The sequence below is a fragment of the Nuphar pumila genome, chromosome 7 (assembly GCF_984573655.1).
Source record: "Nuphar pumila chromosome 7, dmNupPumi1.hap1.1, whole genome shotgun sequence".
NCBI lineage: Eukaryota > Viridiplantae > Streptophyta > Magnoliopsida > Nymphaeales > Nymphaeaceae > Nuphar > Nuphar pumila.
In genome coordinates, this window is record NC_143255.1 from 23,362,050 (window position 1) to 23,379,202 (window position 17,153).

The 17,153-nt window shown below is 35.5% G+C and overlaps 1 protein-coding gene across 2 annotated transcripts in view; it reads left to right on the top strand.

Moving 5' to 3' along the window:
* Positions 1 to 14,749: 14,749 nt before the first annotated feature.
* LOC149831530 (transcription initiation factor TFIID subunit 1-like) overlaps positions 14,750 to 17,153 on the top strand; it is a 94,102-nt gene continuing 91,698 nt past the window's right edge. For both annotated transcript variants that reach the window (XM_090013945.1, XM_090013946.1), the window contains exon 1: positions 14,750 to 14,884. The gene's annotated coding sequence lies outside the window, so the exon portion shown is untranslated. The remainder of the gene's footprint in view (positions 14,885 to 17,153) is intronic.

Sequence of the window (17,153 nt, forward strand, 5' to 3'; positions counted from 1 at the left end):
AGCAACAACCACTTGCTTGTTTTCTACTATTTTAGAGACTGCCTACAAGAGAGTATTTATGTTCATCTACCTGCCTGGGAATGTCTTCCATTGCTGGTGCATATTTCCAGATATCTCACATATTTTGGCATTTTTCAGATTTAGTTGGACTGATCTATAGGTTGAATGTCTCTGGTGTATATGCTGCTCCTAGCCTATGAATTTTCTAGGCTTATATTCACCTTAATTGCTCCTTAACTTTTGCTTCAATGCTTTATACCACAAATTTGACCTTCTTTTCAAACTTTTCATCAGTAACTACCATGGTAGGTGGAGGAAATATTGTGCAGATATATTCTAGAAATGATCTGTAATAATTGGGATACTGGAAGTTCTGTTACTATACAATGGCTGATTTTGTTCCTCTTAGATAAAAAAATTGAGTAAATGAAATAATTGCTGATTTTGTTCGGTAACAGTGTAGAGTTTTGATTTTCAGTCGACTTGAGTGTATCGTGTCTCAGGATCTATGTATCATCCCGGGCTGTTGATGTTAGTGGAGGATTATACACTTGGGGATTTGGAAGGGGTGGTCGTCTTGGACATCTTGACCTTGGCATTCAGTGGTACATTGCTTCATGTCTTTGAATCATAATGCCTTGGAAAAGGTCTTTGGTACTGTCTATCTCCAAATGGATGTGCCTGTGCATGCATGCATTTGCACCTGTTTTTGTTTGCATATGTTCCCTATGTGTTACTCATGACCATGTCAATGCATATTCAATTTTTACTGGAACCCCCACATAATTGGCTTTATGCCATATTTTTTTTCTATTAGCCACTTTTACTGGCACATAATTATCCGCCAGCAGCGTCGGTGAAAATTGTTTCACTCAGCCAGTCTGTGCACCAGTAAAGGCTTTTTTCTGGCGCAAAAGTTGTGCCAGCTGCCAGTAAAGCCGTGATTTCTTGTAGTGAGTCCTGGATTGTGATATGGTATTGAAGGACAGACCGTCAGACTGGTTTCCTTCCAGTCAAGATATGTAATTTGATTTGCTCTTAACTGGTAACGGTCTACCTAACCCTAGCTTGATAATAAAAAAAAATGTAGATCACATTTGGAGTTTCATAAGAATATTACGTTTTTTCACTAAGGGTTCCTTACCCACGAGAGTAACAAATGTTAACCCCTTTAAAATTAAATATACAGCAACAACCTCATCAACTTTTGTTAACATTTTAGTGACACTATGAGAAGAATGATTTCTGCTATTTATATTAAGATTAAGCCATGACTAATTTGGTGCACATTTAAAATTAACATGTCAACCTTTGTGTCATTTGTTGTTTTTTTTCTGTTTGGTTATTATAAGGGTATTAGTTGCTATTTTAAAGGTAAAATGCTATGGAAAATCAATTTACATTTACCTCAATTTGAAAACAAAAAAAAAGTACTCTTCCTGTTTCTCTTTAGCTTTCTTATTTTTATTTTTAATTATTAGAGAAACCACAAATAAACTTCACTTAACAATGCTTGAAATTACTAAATTGCCATGACACAATTGCTTTTATTATGATTCACACACACACACACACACACACACACACACACACACACACACACACACACACACACACACACATATATATATATATATATATAGGGTGAATATATGGTAGTTGCCAAACTAGTAACCAGTGGCTGATCCAGGATTTTGCTTAAAGAAAGGCAAAAAAAATTATAATAAAATATAATATAAAACTAAAATATAAAAGGGGGCAATATAAATTTTTATATTTTGCTTAAAGGGTGGCAAATTTTTTTAATAAAATAAAATATAAAACTAAAATATAAGAGGCAATATAAACTTTTATATTTTGGTTAAAGGGGGGCAAAAATGTTTTATAATAAAATAAAATATAAAGGGCGGCAATATAAATTTTTATATTTTGCTTAAAGGAGGCAAAAAAAATTATAATAAAATAAAATATAGAACTAAAATTTCATAACTTATAGATGACTATGATACTTGTGCTTAATTAAAGGGGGGCAAAAATTTTCAAAACTTGTGCTTAAAGGGGGGCAAAAAAATTCAAAACTTTAAGAGGGGCTCGAGCCCCTCCTCGCCCCCCTGGATCCACCCCTTCCAGTAACCATTGGATTTTTTATGATCGAATGGATATTGTTAGTTACCACAAAGCAACAATCCAGCGTGGCCCATAAAAAGTCCAGCATGGATGTACAACTTACTTTGTTTTTAAAACTCAAGTACTCTCTTTGAGTTTTTTTGGGAATCAGTCATCTACTTTTATGACTCTCTCTCTCTCTCTCTCTCTCTCTCTCTGCCCTAGGGTGGGCATCAGGCCGGTCTGGCCTGGCCCAAGCCCGTTTAAAGCTCGGCCTGTTGGGTTTTAAGTGTGGTCTAGCCCGCAGATGGCCCGGCCCATTTACTAACAGGTCAGGTTTTAGCTCGCTTTTTAATGGGCTTGGGTTTGAGCTGCAACCTATTGGCCCAATGGGCAAATGTTTAGTGGGTTGGTTCATCCCGGCCCAAACCCATTTGTAGGTTATTTTAGATATTTGATTTGATTGGACAAAAATGGTGGGTACGTAATATGGGAGCAAACAAAGTGGGTACTTTTGCATGATTCAAATTTCAGAGTTATATTCTGTTTTATTAACTTTCTAGTTTCTTTTTATCATTTTGGTATTACCAAATCTGGTGAAGTAGATAGTAGAGTTTAGTAGTTTGATACACTTTTGAGCAGTGTTGTGAGAGGCGTACGCCTCAATACCTGAAGCGTACGCCTCATAGGCGAAGCGCACACTCAAGGTATTGAGGCGTTTCAGGCTTGAAACGCACGCTTCACTCATGTGAAGCGCACGCCTCAAGTCCAAACGCTATGTCCCTGAAACACAAACAACTACCCGTATTTGCCATGCTGCAAAATTTTGAGGTTTTTTATGTTCTATGCAAAAGCAGGCAGAGACATGTACACACTGCTTTTCTGTTTAAATGTGGAGCAGGTAGCACATTAAAATCTGACCAGGATTAATTAAAAATATCACTTCCTAAAACTATGTTAAAAGGGCACTTTAACTGCATGCCTAAGAATATGTTGTCAGCAGTTATTGCTTAAGCATGTTGTGGTACTTTTGCATGATTCAGATTTCAGAGTTATATTCTGTTTTTTAACTTTCTAGTTTCTTTTTATCATTTAGGTATTACCCAATCTGGTGAAGTAGATCGTAGAGTTAAGTAGTAGTTTGATACAGTTTTGAGCAGAACTCCAGATTATTATTTGAGACATGTTTGAATTGTGTCCTTTATACAAATTGTTGTTAATGAGGGCTGAGCATGCATTTGCAACCAACTGCAGCTTACACATTAAATTTGTTATTTAATAATGATTGGATGGCTGAGGCTGGGTCATATACGCAGGTAACGGGGTCTGTATGATGAACAGTTCGTGGAGGGATCAACAGTGCCCAAATTTTATACATTTTGTGTCTTCCTGAGTGCAAATGCTTATCGGCTTAACTTCTTCCCAATTTCCCCTGTAATTGCCTTTCAAGATATATTCTAGTTTTCATGCCTACAATAATAGTTCATTCTCTCAAGCATCATGACTGTGAAGTACAGGATTTTATTTTCAATAATGGTGGGCTACCGGTAGCTTTCATCTTTATTACAAACTGGGACTCTCAGAACATCCCAGCTACCTTTGGCAGGTATACCACTTCAGTGTCAGTGGTCAAGTTTTGTGTTTCATGAGCCGTTTGATGTCATCATTTTCTGCAGAATTGAAGGGTTGAAAAGTCAGTTTGGCCATTTCTATGTTGTTGCTACCATTGCTTCCACGGAGCAAAATGAATCATTCATCAACTCATATTTTAAATTTGCTACCGACCTTTCTGACACTTCGGATGTCAAAATAGCATCATTGGCATAAAACAAGGATGGTGAGACTACGTACTCCTTAACTTGGAAAGGATGGCAGCAAAATCTTGTCATTCTTGAGTAGTACGTTTTTGAGTTTATGCTTGAGGCATTTCATGACTATTAAGAACAGACACGGGGAGATCGGATCCCCTTGCCGAAGTCCTCTCCAACTACCAAATAATTCTCGTGGAGAGGGTGTTGTGTGTTCTTCCTGAAACACAAATTCGCGTGTTCCAGTGTGTGTGGAAGAATATATTGGGACCCAAGATAATTCATATGCCAATGTTGCCCACGATGACTTTATAATAAAATAACATATAAAAAAGGTAGATATGTTTTTGACAGAAATGTCCTCCCGTAAGATAGATATGTGTTGGATGAAAATATCCTCCCGCTCCTCGTATATAGATTTGCACGTTTCACCTTTGTTTTTAGCTTGTGTTACAACACATGGCCGCCTTCTCATTCATGCCTTGTGTTAGATAGAAGACATTCCCGGGTTCGTTCCTACCTCATCGAGATAACTATAAATCAAACGACTGGTTCGATCATTGGTGGGCATCATAGAGGGATTTGTCGGCCATCTCTTTTTACGTACAGTCATCTCTTCTTCTTCATTTTCGTTAAGCAGTATGCAAAAAGCAATGACGCACAAACATTCCAACAAGTGTCATTAAAGCGTGGTGAGTATCGTTCCATGTCATCATGCTATTGTTGAAGAACGTATGTCATCGTGAGTGTCATTAAGGCATTATTTTGTTATTGTTGCAGGTAGATTTTATCGTTTCGACGGTTGAAAACTTGAAGATATTTGTAAGATGCTGGGACATGTTGACAAGAATGCTTGGTTACATATGTGAGCAAGGGCCTCTACCCTATCTGATATCGTCCATTCACTCAGTATATGCAATGTAACAAAAACCACGATTGTAGTAACATGTATATTGATTTTTGAGATATTATTTTGTTTGTTAATATCGATTTGTAATACATGATACTGAATTGTCGTATATCGATCTGTAAGATATTATGTGTTTTCTAGTGTCCATTTGTGAGATATTGTTTTGTTTGTTAATATCAATTTGTAATATATTATGCTGAATTAGCGTATATCGATTTGTAAGATATTATGTATTTTCTAGTGACAATTTGTGAGATATTATTTTGATTGTTAATATCGATTTTTAATATATTATGTTGAATTGTCGTATATCGATTTGGAAGATAGTATGTGTTTTCTAGTGTCGATTTGTGAGATATTATTTTGTTTGTTAATATCGATTTGTGAGATATTATTTTGTTTGTTAATATCAATTTGTAATATATTATGTTGAATTACCGTATATCAATTTATAAGATATTATATATTTTCTAGTGTCGATTTATGAGATATTGTTTCGGTTGTTAATCTTGATTTGTAATATATTATATTGAATTTCTGTATATCAATTTGTAAGATGTTATATGTTTTTCAATGTCGATTTGTGAGATATTGTTTTGTTTGTTAATATCAATTTGTAATATATTATGTTGAATTGCCGTATATCCATCTGTAAGATATTATGTGTTTTCTATTGTCGATTTGTGAGATATTGTTTTGTTTATTAATATCGATTTGTAATATATTATGCTGAATTGATGTATATCAATTTGTAAGATATTATGTGTTTTCTAGTGTCAAATTATGAGATATTTTTTATTTGTTAATATCGATTTGTAATATATTTTGCTGAATTACCGTATATTGATTTGTAAGATATTATGTATTTTTTAGTATCGATTTATGAGATATTGTTTTGGTTGTTAATCTGGATTTGTAATATTATATTAAATTTCTATATATCGATTTATAAGATGTTATTTGTTTTCCAGTATTGATTTATGAGATATTGTTTTATTTGTTAATATCGATTTATAATATATTATATTGAATTGTCGTATATCGATTTGTAAGATATTATGTGTTTTCTAGTGTCAATTTATGAGACATGGTAAACGGTTGTTAATATCGATTTATAATATATTATGTTGAATTCTCGTATATCGATTTGTAGGATATTATGCTGAATTGCCATATACCAATTTGTAATATATTATGTTGAATTGTCGTATATCGATTTATAAGATATTATGTATTTTCTAGTGTCGATTTGTGAGTTATGGTTTTGTTTGTTATTATTTAATTGTAAGATATTATGTTGTTGCTTTGATATTGTGATTCATTGAATCGTTTCTTTGACTTTCTTAACTAATCGGTAGTTGTTGTTATATGCATCTTGAATAAATCGTAGTAAACGTATGAGCTGGCTAACACAAATTTATATTTTGCTCATGATAGTGTTGAGCATATCAACTAGTTGCAGTGAAGATAATGTGTCTCAATCACTGGAAAGTCATGGAACAACAAACATTCGTACTATCGACACACCTGAAGAAGTGAATATATGCACTATTGATGCACATGATAAGAAGGGTGCATTCATTTGATTCACTCGAGACTTGAATATTCCAGCAGACGAAATGCAATTCGATAATGATATTCCATCAGACGAAATGCAATTCGATAATGAGGTAGACGATCATGACAGTGCACTTGACAAAGGTGTAGACACCTCAAGTCTACATGATAGTACACTTGACTCTGTTCCCGTAGAGGGAATGCAATTTAATAATGAAGAAGCTGCATACAAATTTTATAATGATTATCCCTTAAAACTTGGCTTCAGTGTTAGAAGATATTCTTGGGCAAAAAATGCAAGGGTGTCGTGGTGAGAAAGGCATATGTTTGTTCTAAGCAATGTTGAAAGAAGTCAAGTGAAAATCCAACAAGGAGCATGATAGATTCAAGATGTAATTGTCCAGCGAGAATGGTGTTAAAAAGATTTCTGAATGAGAAATATGTAGTTCATACTTTAATCAATGATCATAACAATGAATTAGCTCATTCATTTATGACTCCTATGCTAAGGTCATATCGTAAAGTAACTGAAGTGCATGATGCAATTGCTGAAATAGTTGATAGCGTCGGCATTGCACAAAGGAAGACATACAATTTGTGTGCGCACATAGATGGTGGTCGCGAGAATGTACCATTCACATCTATGTATCTAAGAAATTATTTGAGAAGGAAGATGTCAGACAACACGAAGAATGGATGAATATGTTGTTTGGTTGATTACCTACAGACAAATTCAAGCAATGACCCTGGTTTCTTTAGTGCAATGCAACTGGATGAAGACGGGTATGCTGTGAATATGTTTTGGGCATATTCAAAGTCAAGAGTAAATTATGAATGCTTCAATGATCTGCTTATTTTTTATACGTTAGTTAAGATTAATACAGAACAATAGCCATTTGCACAGTTTGTTAGAGTGAACCATCACTCATGGAGTTACGTATTAGGCGACGCTTTTTTGTATGACCATACCAAGGAAACCTTTGAGTGGTTGTTCAGAGTATTTACACAGACAATGAATGAGAAGCACCTTAGAGTTGTACTTACAGATGGTGATCATGCAATTGCGACTGCAGTATCTCATGTATGACCATATGCACATCAACGCTTATGTTTGTGACATATTTTTCAAAATGCAACAAAAAACATATGACACATTTTTAATCAGAAGACAGAGTTTGATAAAATGTTTAAAAAGTGTGTACTTGAGAGCAATGAGGTGGCCATTTGCGTGTTTCAATCGTTGCTCATTTAGCGATTTCTATGAAAATCGCTTCAAAGCTTCGTACCTATAAATAAATAGTTGTTACATGAATCACTATCATCAACAAGTATAACTCTCTATTTCATCAAACGTATAAATTGTTCATGCTTTTAACTATAAATCATTGCTTCAAACGTACAAATCGATGTAGAAATTACACCCTTCATAAGTACATATCATTGTAATGTTTGGGCTTCAACAGTAAACGTCGTACCACATCTCGCTCGTTGTCAAAAATCGATATGCCTTGTGAGACCTGGATTTCGGTTGACGATTAATGTGATTTGCACAATGACGTATATGTCGGCCACAACAATTTGCCTTAGTATAGAAAAATATTGGAATAGTATAACGCAAATCGCAGTTGTAGTAATATACTATTGATTTGAGAGATATTGTTTTGTTTGTTAATATCGATTTGTAAGCTATTATGCTGAATTTTCGTATCGATTTGTAATATATTATGCGATATGTATATCAATTTGTAACATATTATGTGTTTGCTAGTGTCGATTTATAAGATATTTGTATTATGATATTGAAATATGTGCGTGTAGCATTTACATTGTTGCGCGATTGTGGGGGCGATTTGCGTATTCAAATCATTGTTCATTTAGCGATTAAAATTGAAACCGCTTCACAATGTCGTAGCTGTCATCAAATCGTTGTCACATGAATCACTATCATAAATAATGATAAGTCATTTCTTTTATTAGCAAAGTAAATAACAACTCGATGCATAGTATAGTGCGATGCAACTGACGATCATGACAGATAACATGGAGAATGATCTGCATGTAGATTTAATTTTGCATGGTGGGCAGAAAGAAATCCTTTTGCCTCATAAGTGCGTGTGGTTTTCATTCTCCTCCTCTTTCTTTTGCCTTTTCTTTTCTTCGTCATCCTTCTTCTTCTTCAACTTTAATATCTGATGGATCAGGCTTCACATAATAAATATCCAACAATTTGTTCCTGTCTTTTTTATTCTCAATGTTCATTATATTTTGGTACTTTACATAACCCTCATATATATCGGATTGGCGGATGATTTCTCCAAGAGTCATCCCCTCCAACGGCAAAAGCTTTCTTGTCTTGCGAATTGTAGTCATTGCTAACTTGCACAACACATAAATTTAACCGCAAATCATTGTAGAAATCAAACCCTTCATAAGTATATATCGTTGTAAATGATAAATCGCTACTGCAGTAAATGTATAGATCATGGCCTCTTTAAATGTATAAATCATGAATCGGCTAAATTGCTACTGCTTGAAACGTATAAATTGTTGTTGCTTCAAACAAATCGCTACTGCATTAAATGTATAAATCATTGTTAAATTCAAACTTACAAATTGTTGTAGAAATTTAGCCCTAATAAGTACATATCGTTGTAATGTTTGGCCTTTTATAAGAACAAATCATGCTAACTTTTTTTTGACACCCGAAAGGTGGATAGGTACAAATCGATTTGTTTTAGTATGAAAATAGGTGTTATTTAGCATGAATAGTATAACCAGTTGTAAGATTTAGCATTTAGATTTACATAACGTAAATCGATTTATTTACATAACCAAACCTTACACAAAACTCACCCAAAGGACACGAGTTTTGCTAATTCGACAGTGGAGGAGAAACATCTAGAAGGTAAATGCAACCGATGGTGGCAACGGTGCTTCGACTACGCTCCGACGATAGTAGACGACGAAAAGGGGTGCTCCGGCGGTAGCAGACGACGTCAAAGGCTGTGTTGTCAAAGAAAGCTTTTGTTACAGCAGATGGTGCATCGTCAAAGGGTGAGCCAGAACGTTTAGGGTGACATATTGCGAGGAGCTCCTGTTAAAGCAGAATTGTTTACTTTTTAGGGCAAAAACGATGATGATTTTAACCCTTTCTCTCTTCTGGCGAGAGAACATTTTTATCCATTACTCGAAATGCCGTTTCATGGTGTTAATGGCGAGAAAGGATACATAAGTCTTTGCAAACAAACCAAACTCCGATGCTAAGTGATGCCGACACACATGGAGAAACGAGCCCCACGTGCTCACATACATGGTGCTCATTCAGACCCTAGAACACACACTTGTGTGTTTCGGGAGGGGGGGGGGACATATAACCTGCTACGATTCTCGTGGGTTGCATTTACCAAAACTACATGGGAGGTTGATGTCATACACTTCATTACCAATTGAATTCAATCGTCATGACATCTTCATCGTGTTTTCCAAGAACACTCAATCAACTTGGCCGTATGCTTTGGTTAGGTCTGCCTTGAGAGTGATAATTGATTAAGGAGTCAAGAAGCTAATGAGCCATTGGCAAGCTGTCCTATCGTGGAGAACTGCACCGTGATTAGTAGAGATCACCTTGGATATCCCTCCCTTCATGTAGTTTAACATGATCTTGGAGATCATTTATATAAAAAATTGCTTAACACAATAGGTCTTAATTTGAAGAGTTCACGTGACCCTTCATACTTGGGGATGAGGACAATGAACTGTGCATTGAGGCTTCACACTATCTTACCTTTTCAAAAGTAGTCTTTTGATTGATTGCCTGAATTATGTCATTGCCAATGATGTCCCAAAAAATTGATAGATTGACATGTGGAAATAGGATATATTGGAGTCACCTTCCTTCAGCCATATCCATCCTTCATTTCTGCCTCCAGTACAATTCATCATCTCATAAAGGTTGAAACAACGGTCCCCTCAACTGAGCTTCCAAAATTTTGTTGCCATGGTTGCCAAATACGCCGAAGGTTATGTGTTATCTCATTCAACTTTTGCAAACCTTTCACCATTGAATTGTGATCTAAGGTCGTCCTTGAGAGGATTCTTAGGTAGTTGTTAGAGCGCCAACTAGGCATCAGGTGTTCATTGATGAATCCCCAATCCTAATAATTTTATTGTTCTCATGGTTAGGCATCATGTGTGAGTCTCCTTAAATTCTTATTACTTTTATCAAAATTTTCACTCTGAAAAACAATAATAACATTTAATGAGTTATATTATGGGTAAGCAACTAATTACAACTTTAATAATTAGGTTCATGAGGGTTTTTAAGATATACATTCTAAAACAACATTTTCAAAAACAACAACATAATAGATTAGATATCACTTTTGCAAACTTCATTTGAACAATCAAACCATCTTTTCAAAATATGGTGCATATATAAAAGGCAATAAAACTTATTTTAAAACACTTTGTACACTTATAGCATGCCTTTTAAAGCTAACATTTCGTGTTTTGTTAATCTTTTAGGAAACACTTTTTAATATATCTGATTCACAATCTCATTGAAGGTTCGGGCGACCAAAATCCCAATTTTAGTTACGCCAATAAAATCCTTGCGTACTTAAAATAGTTCAATAATTCCATTGGTGGGCAATTCACCACCTATTGGATATCCAATTGTGATCTCATATCCCTTCCAAAAACTACCTAGACACCCTAATTTTGACCAATCACAATACTATGAATTTTGTGTAAATGATTATCTTCTTGAAACATCCATATCTTATGTCCAAAATAAATGGATCCATTTCAAGTAAAATTTTTGGCCTAAAAATTGAGGTTTTGAAGCTTTTCACTGAGTTAAAGTAGACAACATAAACTTTCCAAATAAGCCTAAAATCATTTTAAACGAACATCGGAATCAAAAGTTATGATAAAAACAAGTTTTCTTTTTCAAATTGGAACTGAACTAACCATTTTCACTAAATCCAAACTCAGTTTTATGTGCAACAATACATACTATCGTTCCAGCATTTTGGATCCATACCTAGTTTTCTCAAATGTTGCCTTAATGATGGATCCAGATCTAGAAATACCCTTCTTTGTAGTCCAGAGCTCATTTGTGGCCTCCATGTTTGGATCTAGATCCATTTGCTTTAGATGACAGTCTAGATTATCATTCCAGTATTTAGACCCAAATTCATTCATTTGTCATCTAGGTGTTTGGGATCCATATCCAAATATTAGGGCTATAGTCTAGAATGTCGTCCTGACTAAAGGATTCCGATTTAGTTCAAGCCTTGGATCAAATCTAGGCTAGATTGTCATCCACATGGATGAATCCAAACTTGAATGTGAGAGCTACAGTCTAGATTGTTGTCCAGGCTAGAGGATCCAGACCCAAACTCTAGAAATGACAAACTAAACTGTCATCCAGACATGGGGGCCACGAATGAGCCAAGCAGCCTAGGGGCTGTCTTGGTCCCTATGTATATGTATATATATACAATATATATTATGATTAGGTGTGTATATATATATATATATATATATATATATATATATATATAATAAGCCCAGCCCGACCGAATAGGGCCATAGGCCTAACGGGCAGGCCATGGGTCGAAGTTTCCCAGTGGGCCCGCTTGAACCAGGCTGTTGGACCGACCCGTCAATTGATAGCCCAGATACAGTTGTTTCAGTGCATTAGCGGGTCATGCCAGCTGATTGCCACCTCTAACCCCCCAACCCCTTCCCCAATCCAAAAGCTATGATCTAAGTACTTCAACACCTAGACACTATCGGATTGACCCAAGCCTAATGCACCCACGCCTTGATGGAGCTCGAACCTACTCATCCTCCATCTAGATCTTTGTCTCAACCACTCTCCATAGCATCTACCTGAAGCCCTACCTGTTCGTCATCATACTTGTCAACATTATAAAAAGGGCTACCTATGCCCAAGGTGAGATTTGTACCGATGCATGATTTATTTGCATGAGGTCGACATTCCAGACAAAGTTGATCACTTTCGATAAGAGAAGGAAAGACACTCAACTTGGAAGCGAGGATCCTACTTATTCTTTAACAAAAACTGAATCCAGTTCGAATCAAGTCTTCATCAAAACCATGGGATCCACATGTTCACAAATTCTAATGAGCTACTCACTTGCGGGGAGCTCCGCCTATCCCATTGACTACACCAAAGAACCACATGATTTCTTATGGCTAAGTCAATTGGACCTATAAATTTCAATGACAAGCCAAATTGCTGATTATCCTTTTTTAAAAAAGGGGTCTATAACCTCGATAATGTGATCGAATATTTAAATCCATACACTTAAAATCAATAAGAACAATGTTCTTTCAAACAAAAGATTTTGACAACATTTGAAATGAAATTTTGTCTGATTTTTAATGCCAAATTCCAATTTTTTAATAATATGGTTTCATTTTCCAAACAATTTTAGAAAACCATATTAGCTTGAAAGTGATTATTAAAACACATCTAATAACAATAATCAGACTTTGTGATTTATGAAAATCAGTAACTTGAAAAATATACGAAAGTTTTAAATCAATTATTAAGTTTACCAAACTAACTAATAAAATATACTTAAGTAAAAAACTAAGTCTTAAAAACATTCCAAGCTTAATAAATCTTGGTCTAATTATTGTAAGCTATGACTAATTACTCACAGAAAAATAAATCATGACTCAATCTTCATAGTTAAAAACTAAGAGCATGTGCGAAAATGAGAAAAACTCAAAAAATAAAGTTTTGCCTATGAGAGTTTTTGCTCATAGAAGTTTTCCAAAAAAAAGTTTTTCACTTGTTTGTATAGCATGAAGAAAACATTGTGAGAAAATATGAAAAAATAAGAGAGGGGAGGAGGATGAGGGTGGTGAGATGGATCGTAATAGCCATGGTGAGATGGTGGGTGGTGGTAGTGATGAGATGGGTGGTAGAGGGTGTAAAAATAAAATTTCTCTTGATAGAAAACATTCTTCCACACCCTCCATGGAAAGAATGTTTTATATAAAAAAGTGTACTATTTAGAAAAACTCTCTCATATGATTTTTTTTCATTTTGCATCACTTTTCCTACATCTTTCGTGCTTACAACAGTGCCCTAAGCAAACCTTAATTTTAAAAAGTCTTAACTACATTGCTACAAAACTAATTTTTAAGAAAACCTAACTTTAATTATGAAAACAATAGTTAATTATAAAAAACAAACTAAGACTATTCCTAGTTATCGAAACCATAATTAGTCACTTATAAAATTAAATTAAAAATCCAATTACTAAAGCTAAACTAATCACTTATTGAAATATCGCAAGCTTCGCAGGTGAACGCAACACACTCGCACCTCCACTCCTTAACCCCGTTCTTTTTCCTTTAGTTCTCTATTTTTATGCTCATAAGAGATTTTATAGCGATACCAAAGTGATATGGGGTGGGGTGGGTTTCTTTTGGGAGGGTTGAGGTGAAATAATCATTTCACCCATTTATCTTCCTATTTATTTATTCGCTATTTGAATAGATTTAAAAATATTTAGAAATTCAAATTCTAGAAGAATAAAAAGTCAACTTTAGGGATTCAATACAAGTTTCAACAATTTATGGATGGCTCCAAAATTGCTTCTCCTAAAATCTTAAGTATTTGTTGGGCCTTATATGTTTGAGAATTTTATTTTTATACATTATTACTTTATGTCAGAAGTTCATGAGAAAATATTTTATAATTTATTTATTTAAAATGTTTGTAATCATTAACAACTCTCATAGCACTTGGACCGATAAAGACTCGCGTTTTTAGGCCCCAGCCCTAGAAGTTCCGGGCTGAGCCGATTCGCCCGACCATGGACTTGCAGCCATCGGTCTCTCTCTCCCCCAAACCTTAGAGGCGACTCCTCCTTTCTCCTTGCCATCAGGTTTGTTGGTGCAACGTCTTCGGCCGTCTAAGCTGAGATGTGACAAATCTCGCGAGAAATATGAATTTCTCGTGAAAAAATCATGACGCGGAGAAAGGGGTCGTCTGCGTCTTAGGGTGCGTTTGCATGATGCTGGAGAGGTTTCCTTTCCGCGAAAAGAGAATCCGACCCCACGAGCCCCTTTCTGCGCAGAAAGAGGAGCTCCAGTTTGTTTTGTCATCGTGCCCCCCTGCGATAACGCACGCACCGTCGCTAAAATGGTCCATTTTCCGTGACATGCAAACGCACCCTAAACGGAAAAACTTCTTCACGTTCGCGAGAAATACAAAATCTCGCAAAATTATTGTTTTTGCATAATAGAAAAATCTCGCCCGATATTAACTTGTGTTTATTTATTTAATTTATTTCTTTTAGACGCTCCCCCTTCCCTTTCTCGTTTCTCTGCCTCTCTGACAGAAGGACGTAACCTTGCCCCATTGGTGCTCAGATTGCTGGTGACGAGTCTAGAATTTCCGGAATCGTGAGGCGTCGGAGTTGAGAATTTCCGGCAGCGGTGCCGTGACTGACTGGTGAGTCCAACTCTCTCTCTCTCTCTCTCTCTCTCAAGGACAGAACCCCCTTCCTCTCAGATTTTGTGAATGTGATGGTTTGTGGTGGGGTTGGACGATGGCCAAAATAAGGCTGCGTTTGGGAGGAGGGTGTCGGAGGAAGTGAGAGGGCGTTGAGAGTTGTTTGGGATATGGGAGGGCTGAATGTATCGACCTTTTAGAGCCCAATACTGATCTTTTTGTCAAGGATAAAAGGAGCAAAAAATTCCACTGTTAACATTATCCTAACTTCACATTTCATAGTCAATATATTCTTGTATATTTCAACACTACATGGTACTGAAAATCCCTAACCCATAGGGAAGAAGAGCAACGGATTCTAGGTAGCAGAACATCTCATTCAAAAAGTAATACACTTAAAAACTATTATTATGTATAATAAATTAATAAGTTGCAAACATTTACTATCTCAAACATCAACTCAAACAGTAATAGTGTCTCACACGTTCTGTTTAATCTTTCTGTTGATTTTCTTTTTCTTCACGTTTTCTTTATTGACTCAGCTGCTAATTTTATGTCAAACAAACACCTCGTATGTCCTGTATGTCTGTTTTGAACACAAAAACCAACACCTTATCCATGACTTCCATCCATTCAATATGATCTTGGCTAATTCATATTCTCACTTCCTCATCCCATGGATGTACTGCTCGTTGATCAGACTATCACCTCTTTGTAATTGCATTGAAATTCCTTCAGGAAAGAATCTTTTACCCACTGTCATTTTAACATGCTGCAAGCATACCCGGATCACAAAACTATGCGTTATAAATTAATTCTATGCTGCTGTGAATCGACATGGTTATGGTTTTTTTAAGTTATAAATTGATTCTGTGCCACTGTGCCATACCTATTGGTATATGTAAAATGATCTAGAACATTTCCCTTATCACAGTTATCAAGTTTAGCAGTAATATTTTTGCGGAATGTGCATGATTTTCTGGCACATGGGTTAGTTCTTAGTTAAATTTTTTGTTATTTTGCTTTATAGATAGTATTGTCCCATTCCTGGGTAAAGATTTTCTTTTTTAAATTCATATTGCCAATTCCAATGCAGTAAGATTAAAAATTTCTTATGTTTGCTTTGTTTTAATCATTTCCTTTTTGTTTTGATACTTGATAACTGATATTTGGATTTTTATGGTTTATGATCATTCCTACATATTTGATGCTTGATGGTTCTTATTTGATGTTTGATAGTTGATACATACTAGATAGGATCATTGGAATTGACAATAGATCTTATTTTCTCTTTGCACATAAAATTTAATTGTGTAATCAATTTTTTTTTTTGAGAAATTATATGATTTTCTATTTTTCCAAAATTTTGCCAATAAAACTCGGGAAAAAATATATTTTTTGAAAATATCACGAGAAATTCACAGTTGATAAATTGCTGTTTTAAACTTTTGTGACTATGCAAACGAGGTTCTCTTTCTTCTTTCTCATAGACACGTCCTAGCTTTTGACCTCCACATCTAGCCCCTCTTTAAGGGCGAGAATCGGGTAATAAAGGCCCTTATCCCCTACCCTGGTTCATGGTTTCTTCCATATATGTCTGCGCTCATAGAATGAGAATATTTTGTGAAAAGTTGTTTACTCTCACTGGGATTTGAAATCAAGTTCTTTAACTCAAACGGTTAGTTGTAATTTCTCAAGTCCAATGCATATTTTTCTAGATAGGCACCTTTTGGTAATTTTTTCTACCATGAACTAATACCACTTTGAGGGGATTTTATAGGCGTGGAGGCAGGACCATTCTCCATCCATACTCAGTCGATCCCTTTGCAACCCGTCAGTCATCATGAAGCATTCTGCAACTCGTCTATTGCTTGAATCATGCCACTCAAACAATTGATGAATTGATAGGCAACTCAAGGTGCCATCTTTCTCTCTATATATATGATCTTAGTGATCGAGAGAGTCCCTTAGCGGCTTATTCTGTCCCTCTAGGAGAGGGCAGGAGAAATGGGGTTGTTGTTTGGTTAAATAAGTAACTAGGTTAGTTTAGGTTTTTACCTTTTTTTCTTTTTTGTTTGATTCCAACTAGTCAACAAAGGTTGACTAGTCAAACTTAAGGGACGTTGGGAGGGTCCAATCGCTCTATTTAGAGCTGTTGGGCCTCTCCCAATGTCTCTTTGGAGGCTCTTTGGAATATGCATATAAAGGGGTGAAGCCCCCTCACTAATGTAATGCTTCTTGCATGGATTCCATTTGAATAAAACAATAA